Source organism: Hordeum vulgare, chromosome 1H (assembly GCF_904849725.1).
Source record: "Hordeum vulgare subsp. vulgare chromosome 1H, MorexV3_pseudomolecules_assembly, whole genome shotgun sequence".
NCBI classification, from domain to species: Eukaryota; Viridiplantae; Streptophyta; class Magnoliopsida; order Poales; family Poaceae; genus Hordeum; species Hordeum vulgare.
The window spans coordinates 435041248-435053058 of record NC_058518.1 but is presented as its reverse complement, the minus strand read 5'-3'; positions in this window follow the sequence as shown (position 1 = coordinate 435053058).

Here is an 11811-nt window from a genome sequence, read left to right as displayed (position 1 = left end):
TAGGCTTGCTGGACGGTGATGGGTTGGAATAGATCTATCATGTAATCGAGTTAGTTTTGACGGGGATTGATCCCTAGTATCCACTATGTTCTGAGATTGATGTTGCTACTACTTTGCCATGCTTAATGCTTGTCACTAGGGCCCGAGTGCCATGATTTGAGATCTGAACCTATTATGTTGTCGCCAATATAAGTGTGCTTTAGATCCTATCTTGCAAGTTGTAGTCACCTACTATGTGTTATGACTCGGCAACCTCGAAGTGACAATAGCCGGAACCACTCCTGGAGATAAGCATAGTATGAGGAGTTCATGTATTCACCAAGTGTTAATGCGTTGGTTCGGTTCTTTATTAAAAGGAGAACCTTAATATCCCGTAGTTTCCATTAGGACCCCACTGCCACGGGAGGGATGGACAATAGATGTCATGCAAGTTCTTTTCCCTAAGCACATATGACTACATACGGAATACATGCCTACATTAGATTGACGAACTGGAGCTAGTTACATATCTCTCTGTGTTATAACTGTTGCATGATCCGGCATAATCATCCATCACCGATCCAATGCATACGAGTCTTTTACTACTGGTCCTTGCTATGTTACTTTGCTGCTACTGCTATCACTCTTGCTACTGTTACTTTGCTACTACCGCCGTTACTTTGCTGCTACTAGGTATTGTTGCTACTGCTGCTATCAACCTACTTTGCTACTGATACTTTGCTGTAGACACTAAATCTTTCAGGTGTGCTTGAATTGACAACTCAGCTGCTAATACTTGAGAATATTCTTTCGCTTCCCCTTGAGTCGAATCAATAAATTTGGGTTGAATACTCTACCCTCGAAAACTGTTGCGATCCCCTATACTTGTGGGTTATCAATCACCTCCAGGACCAGATCTATGACCTGCAGAACTAAAACTATGAGTATGAGTATAGATTTAAATCAATACGGTTGGCTGCAGATTTTAGGATTCCGGAGACTCGTTCATCTTTCCATGATGGAGCACCTATGCCTTGGAAGACGGAGGATTAAACCCATGTTGCAAGAACTCCACCACCATCACCTCCAAAGGAAGACAACTGAGCATGGGTATGGGCAATCCCCTTGGCTTGTGCCAAGCTTGGGGGAGTTGCCCCGATATCGTATCACCATCACATCTTTTGCCTTTACCTTTGTTTTAGTTTTCCATTTCAGTTTTCTTTTTCTCTAGTAGATTAAAAGTCTTAGTGTTTTAGTCTTGAGTTTTGCTTTGTGTCACCCCCTATGTATTCGAGCTCGTGAGCCATATAATAAAGAGTGTATTAATTGAAGGGCTTTGCCTCTTGCCATGATCAAAAGAGTGAGAAAAGAACAAAAGCATGAAAGATCATGTAATGATCTTATGGGAAGTGATGGCTCCACATATAAAAATAATGTTGATTGGAACTTGTTGAGGGTAGACAAACGTAGACCTTGGTCATTGTTGCAATTAATAGGAAGGTATAAGGAAGGAGAGGTTCACATATAATTATATCATCTTTGACACCATCTATGATTGTGAATACTCACTAAACTATTGCATGCCTAGAAGTAGATGTTGGACAAGGAAGACAACATAATGAATTGTGTTTGCGTGGCTCCGAACAATGTTATATGATTAGAGATCCCTTAGCATGTGACGATTGCTTCCACCTCATATTAGCCAAAACTCCGGCACCAAGTAGAGATACTACTTGTGCATCCACAAACCTTCAACCCAGTTTTCCCATGAGAGTCCACCATACCTACCTATGGATTGAATAAGATCCCTAAAGTAAGTTGTCATCGGTGCAAGCAATAAAAATTGCTCCCTAATATGTATGATCTATTAGTGTGTGGGAAATAAGCTTTGTACGAACCTGTGATGAGGAAGACATAAAAGCGACAGACTGCATAATAAAGTTCTTTATCACAGGAGGCAATATAAAGTGACGTTCCTCCGCACTAAGAGGACACGCATCCAAACCTCAAAAGTGCATGACAACCTCTGCTTCCCTCTGCGAAGGGCCTATCTTGTACCTTTACTTTTTGCCCTTGAAAGAGTCATGGTGATCTTCACCAATTCCTTGTTTCGCCTTTATCTTGGCTAACGTCATATGCTAGGGAAAGATCTATGTTCATATGTCAACTTGTAGGTAAGCATTCATGAATTATTATTGTTGACATTACCCTTGAGGTAAGAAGTTGGGAGGCAAAACTATAAGCCCCTATCTTTCTCTGTGTCCAGCTCAAACTTTGATCTCATGAGTACCACGTGAGTTGTAGCAATTGTAGAGAACGAAAAGATGATTGAGTATGTGGATTTGCTTTACAAGCTCTTATTTGACTCTTTCTGATGTTGTGATAAATTGCAATTGCTTCAATGACTAAAGGCTATCGGTTGTTACTTCTCGGTAAGGTTCTTGATCCATGCTTTACTTTGTGAAGGAATTGTCACTTTGGCATGAGAGATTATATGTTGGTATTGTTGTTCTGTGCATGCATGTTCGTATCTTGTTTTGTCGACACCTCTCTCCCTAAACATGTGGAAATATTTATTGAGCTAGGCTTTCGCTTGAGGACAAGCGAGGTCTAAGCTTGGAGGAGTTGATACGTCCATTTTGCATCATGCTTTCATGTTGATCTTTATTGCTTTTTGGGCTGTTATTTCACTTCACGGTACAATACTTATGCCTTTTCTCTCTTATTTTGCAAGGTTTACATGAAGAGGGAGAATGCCGGCAGCTGGAATTCTGGCCTGAAATTGGAGCAAGTTTGAGATACCTATTCTGCGCAACTCCAAACGCCGTAAAAATCAACGAGGATTTTTTCTGGGATTTATAAAAAATACTGGGCCGAAGAAGCGCCAGAGGAGTGCCAGCAGGTGGCCACAAGCCTGCTAGGCGCGGCCACCCCCCTGGCCGCGCCTAGGGGGCTTGTGGGCACCCAGCTGGCCCTCTCGCTCCCCCCTTTTGCTATAAGCAGGGTTAGATCCGGAAAAAAAAATCAAGAGGAGGATTTTTCGAGGATTCGCCACCGCCACGAGGCGGAACTTGAGCAGAACCAATCTAGAGCTCCGGCAGGATGATCCTGCCAGCGAAACTTCCCTCCCGAAGGGGGAAATCGTCGCCATCGTCATCACCTACACTCCTCTCATCAGAGGGGGCTCATTGATACGTCTCCAACATATCTATAATTTTGATGGTTTCATGCTATTATCTTGTCAAACTTTGGATGTTTTGTATGTCTTTTATATATTTTATGGGACTAACTTATTAACTCAGTGACAAGTGCCAGTTCCTGTTTTTTCCATGTTTTTGACCCCTTTCAAAGGAGGATTTTAAACGGAGTCCAAACAGAACGAAACTGCCAAAAAGATTTTTTCCGAAACAGAAAAAGATCAGGAAGCCTGAGAATCAGGGCAGGGGGCCACCAGGGACCCCACAAGCCCCCTAGCCGCGGCTAGGGGCGGCTGTGCTTCCCATGCTTGTGGGCTCCCTGGGCCTCCTCTGCCCTAGGTCTTTCGCCTATAAATTCCCTAAAATCCCAAAAAAATCAGGAGATCATCGAAAGTACTTTTCCGCTGCCACAAGCTTTTGTCTCTGTAATATCCCATCTGGGGCACGTTCTGGTGCCTTGCTGGAGGGGTGATTTAGATACGGAGGGCTTCTTCATAAACACCATGACCTCTCCGATGATGCGTGAGTAGTTCACCATAGACCTACGGATCCATAGCTAGTAGCTAGATGGCTTCTTCTCTCTCTTGGAACTTCAATGAAAAGTTCTCCATGATCTTCATGGAGATCTATCCGATGTAATCTTATTTTGCGGTGTGTTTGTCGAGATCCGATGAATTGTGGATTTATGATCAGATTACCTATGAATCTTATTTGAGTTTCTTTTGATCTCTCTTATGCATGATTTCATATCCTTGTAATTCTCTTCGAGTTGTGGGTTTTGTTTGGCCAACTAGATCTATGATTTTTGCAATGGGAGAAGTGCTTGGTTTTGGGTTCATACCGTGCGGTGACCTCACCTAGTGACAGAAGGGGTAGCGAGGCACGCATCATGTTGTTGCCATCAAGGGTAAAAAGATGGGGTTTTCATCATTGGTTTGAGTTTATCCCTCTACATCATGTCATCTTGCTCAAGGTGTTACTCTGTTCGTCATGAACTCAATACAGTAGATGCATGCTGGATAGTGGTCGATGTGTGGAGTAATAGTAGTAGATGCAGAAAGTATCGGTCTACTTGTCTCGGACGTGATGCCTATATGTATGATCATTGCCTTAGATATAGTCATGACTTTGCGCGGTTCTATCAATTGCTCGACAGTAATTTGTTCACCCACCGTGATATTTGCTATTTTAAGAGAAGCCTCTAGTGAACACTATGGCCCCCGGGTCTACTCCACACCATATTTTCAGCCTTACTCTTTTTCTTCGTTTCACTTTCCACCTTCAGATCACACTTTGCAATCAATCTTGAAGGGATTGACAACCCCTTTATAGCGTTGGGTGCAAGCTCTTTGTGTTTGTGCAGGTACTCTAGACTTGACGGGATTCTCCTACTGGATTGATACCTTGGTTCTCAAACTGAGGGAAATAATTACTGCTCATGTGCTGCATCACCCTTTCCTCTTCAAGGGAAAATCGAACGCAAGCAAGTCTCCGTCAACGTGTCAAATTCTGGCGCTGCTGTTTGAGAAGTAGCAGAAGGATTTCTGGTGCCGTTGCCGGGGAGGATCAAGTCAAGAACTCATCCAAGTAAGTGTCGCAAACTCATCTCTTGCATTTACTTTGTTTGCGAGTTGCCTCTCGTTTTCCTCTCCCCCACTTCACCAATTTTCCTTTTTCGTTCGCCTTTTTCGTTTGCCTTTTCGTTCACACTTTTTCTTGCTTGCTCTTTGTTTGCTTGTGTGCTTGCTTGCTTGTCGAAGTCACCATGACTGAAAACACCAACTTTTTGACTTCTCGAATACTAATAATAATGATTTTATTAGTACTCCGATTGCTCCCACCACTAGTGCGGAGTCATACGGAATCAATGCCGCTTTGCTGAATCTTGTTACGAAAGAGCAATTTTCCGGCCTTCCTAGTGAAGATGCCGCATCCCATCTTAATACCTTCATAGAGCTTTGCATATGAAAAAGAAGAAATATGTGGATAATGATATGATTAAATTGAAGCTTTTTTCCTTTATCGTTGCGAGATCGAGCAAAAACTTGATTCTCGTCTTTGCCCAAAAATAGTATCGATTCTTGGGATAAGTGCAAAGATGCTTACATATCCAAGTCTTTTCCGCCGGCTAAGATTATCTCTCTCCGTAATGATATCATGAATTTTAAGGAACTTGATCATGAACACGTTGCACAATCTTGGGAGAGAATGAAATTGATGATTAGAAATTGTCCCGCTCATGGCTTGAGTCTTTGGATGATTATACAAATCTTCTACGCTGGCTTGAATTTCGCTTCTAGAAATATCTTGGACTCCGCCTCAGGTGGAACGTTCATGGAAATCACATTAGGAGAAGCCACGAAACTCCTAGACAATATCATGACGAACTACTCTTAGTGGCACACTGAAAGGTCACCTAGTAGTAAGAAAGTACACGCAATAGAAGAAATTAACTCATTGAGTGCTAAGATGGATGATTTAATGAATTTGTTTGCTAGTAGAAGTGCTCCTTTAGATCCTAATGATATGCCCTTGTCTTCTTTGATTGATAGTAGCAACGCTAGCTTGGACGTTAATTTTTTTGGTAGGAATAATTTTGGCAACAACAATGGTTTTATATGAAACTATGTTCCTAGGCCTTTTCCTAATAACTCCTCTAATAACTTTGGCAACTCCTACAACAATACTCATGGAAATTACAATATATTACCCTCTGATCTAGAGAGTAATATCAAAGAGTTTATCAACTCGCAAAAAAATTACAATATATTACCCTCTGATCTAGAGAGTAATATCAAAGATTTCAAGGAATTCAATTATGATAGTTGCTCCTTGATTGAATGCATTTCCTTGATGCAATCCATGCTAAACTCTCCACACGGTTATAGACAAAACAAGGCCTTTACCGATCATACGTCGAATCCATGATAAAATATCTTGAAGAGAAACTTGAATTGGAAGTCTCTATCCTAGAAAGCTTCATGATGAGTGGGAACCTACTATCAAAATCAAATCAAAAACTATGAATGCAATGCTTTGTGTGATTTGGGTGCTAGTGTTTCCGCGATTCCAAAGTCTTTATGTGATGTTCGGGGTTTTAATGAGATTGAAGAGTGTTCTCTTAATTTGAATCTTGCGGATTCTACTGTCAAGAAACCCATGGGAAGGATCAATGATGTTCTTATTATTGCAAATAGGAACTATGTACCCGTGGATTTCATTGTGCTTGACATTGATTGCAATCCTACATGCCCTATTATTCTTGGTAGACCTTTCCTAAAGACTATCGGTGCCATCATCAATATGAAGGAAGGGAATATTAGATTTCAATTTCCTTTAAAGAATGGCATGGAGCACTTTCCTAGAAATAAAATTAGATTGCCTTATGAATCCATGATCAGGGCCACTTATGGTTTGAGCACCAAAGACGACGATACGTGATTCTATCGCCTTATGCCTAGCTAAGGGCGTTAAACAATAGCGCTTGTTGGGAGGCAACCCAATGAATTTATTTCTTTTTATTTCTGTTTTGTTGCGTCCACACTATCATAATTCTGTTACGATTGTGTTTTTTGTGTTTCTTTTTCTTTTTGAGCCAAGCAAAACCTTTATGATTAGTCTTGGTAATGGTTGTTTGATCCTGCTGGAAAAAGACACAAACTTTTCGCTCACGAGATGATTTTTAATTTTTATTAAGAAAGAGATTTTGAGTTGATTCTTTTTGCTGCTGGTTGATATGTATTTTTCTAGGTAGTCGTAATTTTTCAGAATTGTTGAGGTACCAGAAGTATACGAAGTATACAGATTGCTACAGACTGGTCTATTTTTGACAGATTTTGTTTTTGTTGAGTTGGTTGTTTGTTTTGATGAAACTATGGATAGTATCGGGGAGTACTAGCCATGGAAAAGTGAGAATACAGTAGCCCAACACCAATATAAATAGAAATAAAGATTTCTACAGTACCTAAAGAGGTGGTAGTTTGTTTTCTTGTGCTAATGTTATCATGAGTTTGTGTTTAAATTTTGTGTTGTGAAGTTTTCAAGTTTTGGGTGATGTTCTCATGGACAAAGAGATAAGGAGTGGAAAGAGCTCAAGCTTGGGGATGCCCAAGGAATACCAAGCCAAATTCAAGGACACCCAAAAGCCTAAGCTTGGGGATGCCCCGGGAAGGCATCCCCTCTTTCGTCTTCAATCCATCGGTGACGTTACTTGGAGCTATATTTTTATTCACCACATGATATGTGTTTTGCTTGGAGCGTCTTGTAACGTAGGAGTATTTTCTTTTTCGTTGTGTAACAATCATCCTTGCTGCACACCTTTAGAGAGAGACATGCACTCATCGTGATTTTGCTAGAATGCTCATTGTGCTTCACCTATATCTTTTGAGCTAGATAATTTTGCTCTGTGTGCTTCACTTAGATCTTTTAGAGCACGGCGGTGCGTGACTTGGTAGTAGACTTATTCTATGAAAGTAGTCCCAAAGGTGATATGTATCCAAAGAGGATACATAAACCTCCATCTTCATGTGCATTGAGTAGAAAGAGAAGTCTTGATTCCTCTCAATTAGTTTTGAGACGTGGATTTGGTAATACTAAGAGTTATGTAAGTAGGGTGTTGTGAATACAGAAATACTTATGTTGAAGTTAGTGATTCTCGTAGCATGCACGTATGGTGAACCGCTATGTTAGGAAGCCGGGGTATAATTTATCTATTGATTGTCATCCTTTGTGTTGAGGTCGGGATCGCGCGATGGTTAACACCTACCAACCCTTCCCCTAGGAGTATGCATTTAGCACTTTGTTTCGATTACTAATAAAAACTTTTCCAACAAGTATGTGAGTTCTTCATGACTAATGTGAATCCATGGTATATATGCAGTTTCACCTTCCACCATTGCTAGCCTCTCTAGTGCCGCGCAACTTTTGCTGGTACACAAACCCACCATATGCCTTCCTCAAAACAGCCACCATACCTACCTACTATGGCATTTTCATAGCCATTTCGAGATATATTGCCATGCAACTCCCACCGTTCCGTATCATGACTTGTGCCGTCACTCTCATATTGCCATTGCATGATCGTAAGATAGCTAGCGAGATGTCTCAACGTCATACGCCAAGTTAGATCGTTGCACATCCCGGTACACTGCCGGAGGCATTTCCTATAGAGTCATTTCTAAGCTTTGAGCTGTGAGTAACTAAAAGTGTGATGATCATCACTATTAGAGCATTGTCCCATGTGAGGAAAAAAAGAGGCCAAAGAGCCCAAGTAAAAAAATGAAAGAGAAAAAAAAGAGGCCTAAGAGCCCAAATAAAAAAAAGAGAGAGAGAAAGAGAGAAGGGACAATGCTACTATCTTTTTCCACACTTGTGCTTCATAATAGCACCATGTTCTTCGTGTTTGAGAGCCTCTCGTTTCGTCACTACCATATGCTAGTGGGAATCTTCATTATCTAACTTGGCTTGTATATTCCAATGATGGGCTTCCTCAAAATTGCCCTAGGTCTTCGTGAGCAAGCAAGTTGGATGCACACCCACTAGTTCTTCTTTTGAGCTTTCACATACTTATAGCTCTAGTGCATCCTTTGTATGGCAATCCCTACTCATTCACATTCTATTAATGGGCATCACCATAGCCTTTTGATATGCCGAGTCAATGTGACCATCTCCTCCTTTTTTGTCTCACAACCACCACTATATTCTATTCCACCTATAGTGGTATATCCATGGCTCACGCTCATGTATTGCGTGATAGTTATAATAAGTTTGAGAAAGTAAGAGTGCGAAAACAATTACTTGGACAATACCAGGGTTGTGCATGATTTACATTAGTTGTGTGAGGATGATGGAGCATAGCCAGACTATATGATTTTGTAGGGATAACTTTGTTTGGCCTTGTTATTTTGAAAGTTCATGATTACCTTGCTAGTTTGCTTGAAGTATTATTGTTTTCATGTCAATAGAAAACTATTGTTTTGAATCTTACAGATCTGAACATTCATGTCACATGAAATAAGTTGCAAAGGAAAACTATGCTAGGTAGCATTCCACATCAAAAATTCATTCTTTATCACTTCCCTACTCGAGGACGAGCAGGAGTTAAGCTTGGGGATGCTTGATACGTCTCCAACGTATCTATTATTTTTTATGGTTTCATGCTATTATCTTGTCAAACTTTGGATGTTTTGTATGCCTTTTATATATTTTTTGGGACTAACTTATTAACTCAGTACCAAGTGCCAGTTCCTGTTTTTTCCATGTTTTTGACCCCTTTCAGAGGAGGAATTTAATCAGAGTCCAAACGGAACGAAACTGCCAAAAAGATTTTTTTTCCGAATCGGAAAAAGATCGGGAAGCCTGAGAATCAGGGCAGGGGGCCACCAGGGACCCCACAAGCCCCCTAGCCGCGGCTAGGGGCGGCTGTGCTTCCCATGCTTGTGGGCTCCCTGAGCCTCCTCTGCCCTAGGGCCTATAAATTCCCTAAAATCCTCGAAAAATTAGGAGATCATCGAAAGTACTTTTCCGCCACCGCAAGCTTCTGTCTCTGCAAGATCCTATCTAGGGCACGTTCTGGTGCCCTGCCAGAGGGGGGATTCGGATACGGAGGGCTTCTTCATCAACACCATGACCTCTCCGATGATGCGTGAGTAGTTCACCATAGACCTATGGGTCCATAGCTAGTAGCTAAATGGCTTCTTCTCTCTCTTGGATCTTCAATACAAAGTTCTCCATGATCTTCATGGAGATCTATCCGATGTAGTCTTCTTTTGCAGTGTGTTTGTCGAGATCCGATGAATTGTGGATTTATGATCAGATTATCTATGAATCTTATTTGAGTTTCTTCTTATCTCTCTTATGCATGATTTCATATCCTTGTAATTCTCTTCGAGTTGTGGGCTTTGTTTGGCCAACTAGATCTATGATTCTTGCAATGGGAGAAGTGCTTGGTTTTGGGTTCATACCATGCGGTGACCTCATCCAGTGACAGAAGGGGTAGCGAGGCACGCATTGTGTTGTTGCCATCAAGGGTAAAAAGATGGGGTTTTCATCATTGGTTTGAGTTTATCCCTCTACATCATGTCATCTTGCTTAAGGCATTACTCTGTTCGTCATGAACTCAATACACTAGATGCATGCTGGATAGCGGTCGATGTGTGGAGTAATAATAGTAGATGCCGAAAGTATCGGTCTACTTGTCTCGGACGTGATGCCTATATGTATGATCATTGCCTTAGATATCATCATGACTTTGCGCAGTTCTATCAATTGCTCGACAGTAATGTGTTCACCCACCGTGATATTTGCTATTTTGAGAGAAGCCTCTAGTGAACACTATGCCCCCCGGGTCAACTCCACACCATATTTTCAGCCTTACAATTTTTACTTCGTTGCACTTTCCTCCTTCAAATCTCACTTTGCAAACAATATTGAAGGGATTGACAACCCCTTTGAAGCGTTGGGTGCAAGCTCGTTTGTGTTTGCGCAGGTACTCTGGACTTGACGAGATTCTCCTACTGGATTGATACCTTGGTTCTCAAACTGAGGGAAATACTTACTGCTCCTCTGCTGCATCACCCTTTCCTCTTCAAGGGAAAAGCCAACGCAAGCAAGTCTCCATCAACGTGTCAAATTCTGGCGCTGTTGTTTGAGAAGTAACACTCATCACCATCAACATCTTCATCAGCACCATCTCATCTCCAAACCCTAGTTCATCTCTTGTAACCAATCTTCAACTCGCGACTCCGATTGGTACTTGTAAGGTTGCTAGTAGTGTTAATTACTCTTTGTATTTTATGCTCGTTGGATTACTTGGTGGAGTATATGTTCAGATCCTTGATGCTACTCATTACCTCTCTGGTCAAGAATATGATTATGCTTTGTGAGTAGTTACTTTTATTCCTGAGGACATGGGATAAGTCATGCTAATAGTATTCGTGTGAATTTGGTATTCGTTCGATATTTTGATGTGTTGTATGTTTTTTTCCTCTAGTGGTGTTATGTGAATGTCGACTACATAACACTTCACCATTATTTGGGCCTAGAGGAAGGCATTGGGAAGTAGTAGGTAGATGATGGGTTGCTAGAGTGACAGAAGCTTAAAACCTAGTTTATGCGTTACTTCCTAAGGGACTGATTTGGATCCACTAGTTTAATGCTATGGTTAGACTTTGTCTTAATTCTTCTTTCGTAGTTGCGGATGCTTGCGAGAGGGGTTAATCATAAGTGGGATGCTTGTCCAAGTATGGGCAGTACCAAAGCGTCGGTCCACCCACATATCAAACTATCAAAGTAACAAACGTGAATCATATGAACATGCTGAAAACTAGCATGACAAAAATTCCCGTGTGTCCTCGGGAGCGTTTTTCCTCCTATAAGACTTTGTCCAGGCTTGTCCCTTGCTACAAAAGGGATTGGGCCAATTTGTTGCACCGTTTATACTTTTGTTTCTTGTTGCTTTCTACGAATCATCTCACCACACAACTACTTGTTACCAATAATTTCAATGCTTGCAGATATTTCCTTGCTGAAAACCACCTGTCAGATCCTTCTTCTCCTCGTTGGGTTCAACACTCTTACTTATCGAAAGGACTACGATAGATCCCCTATACTTGTGGGTCATCATTAGGTCACCATG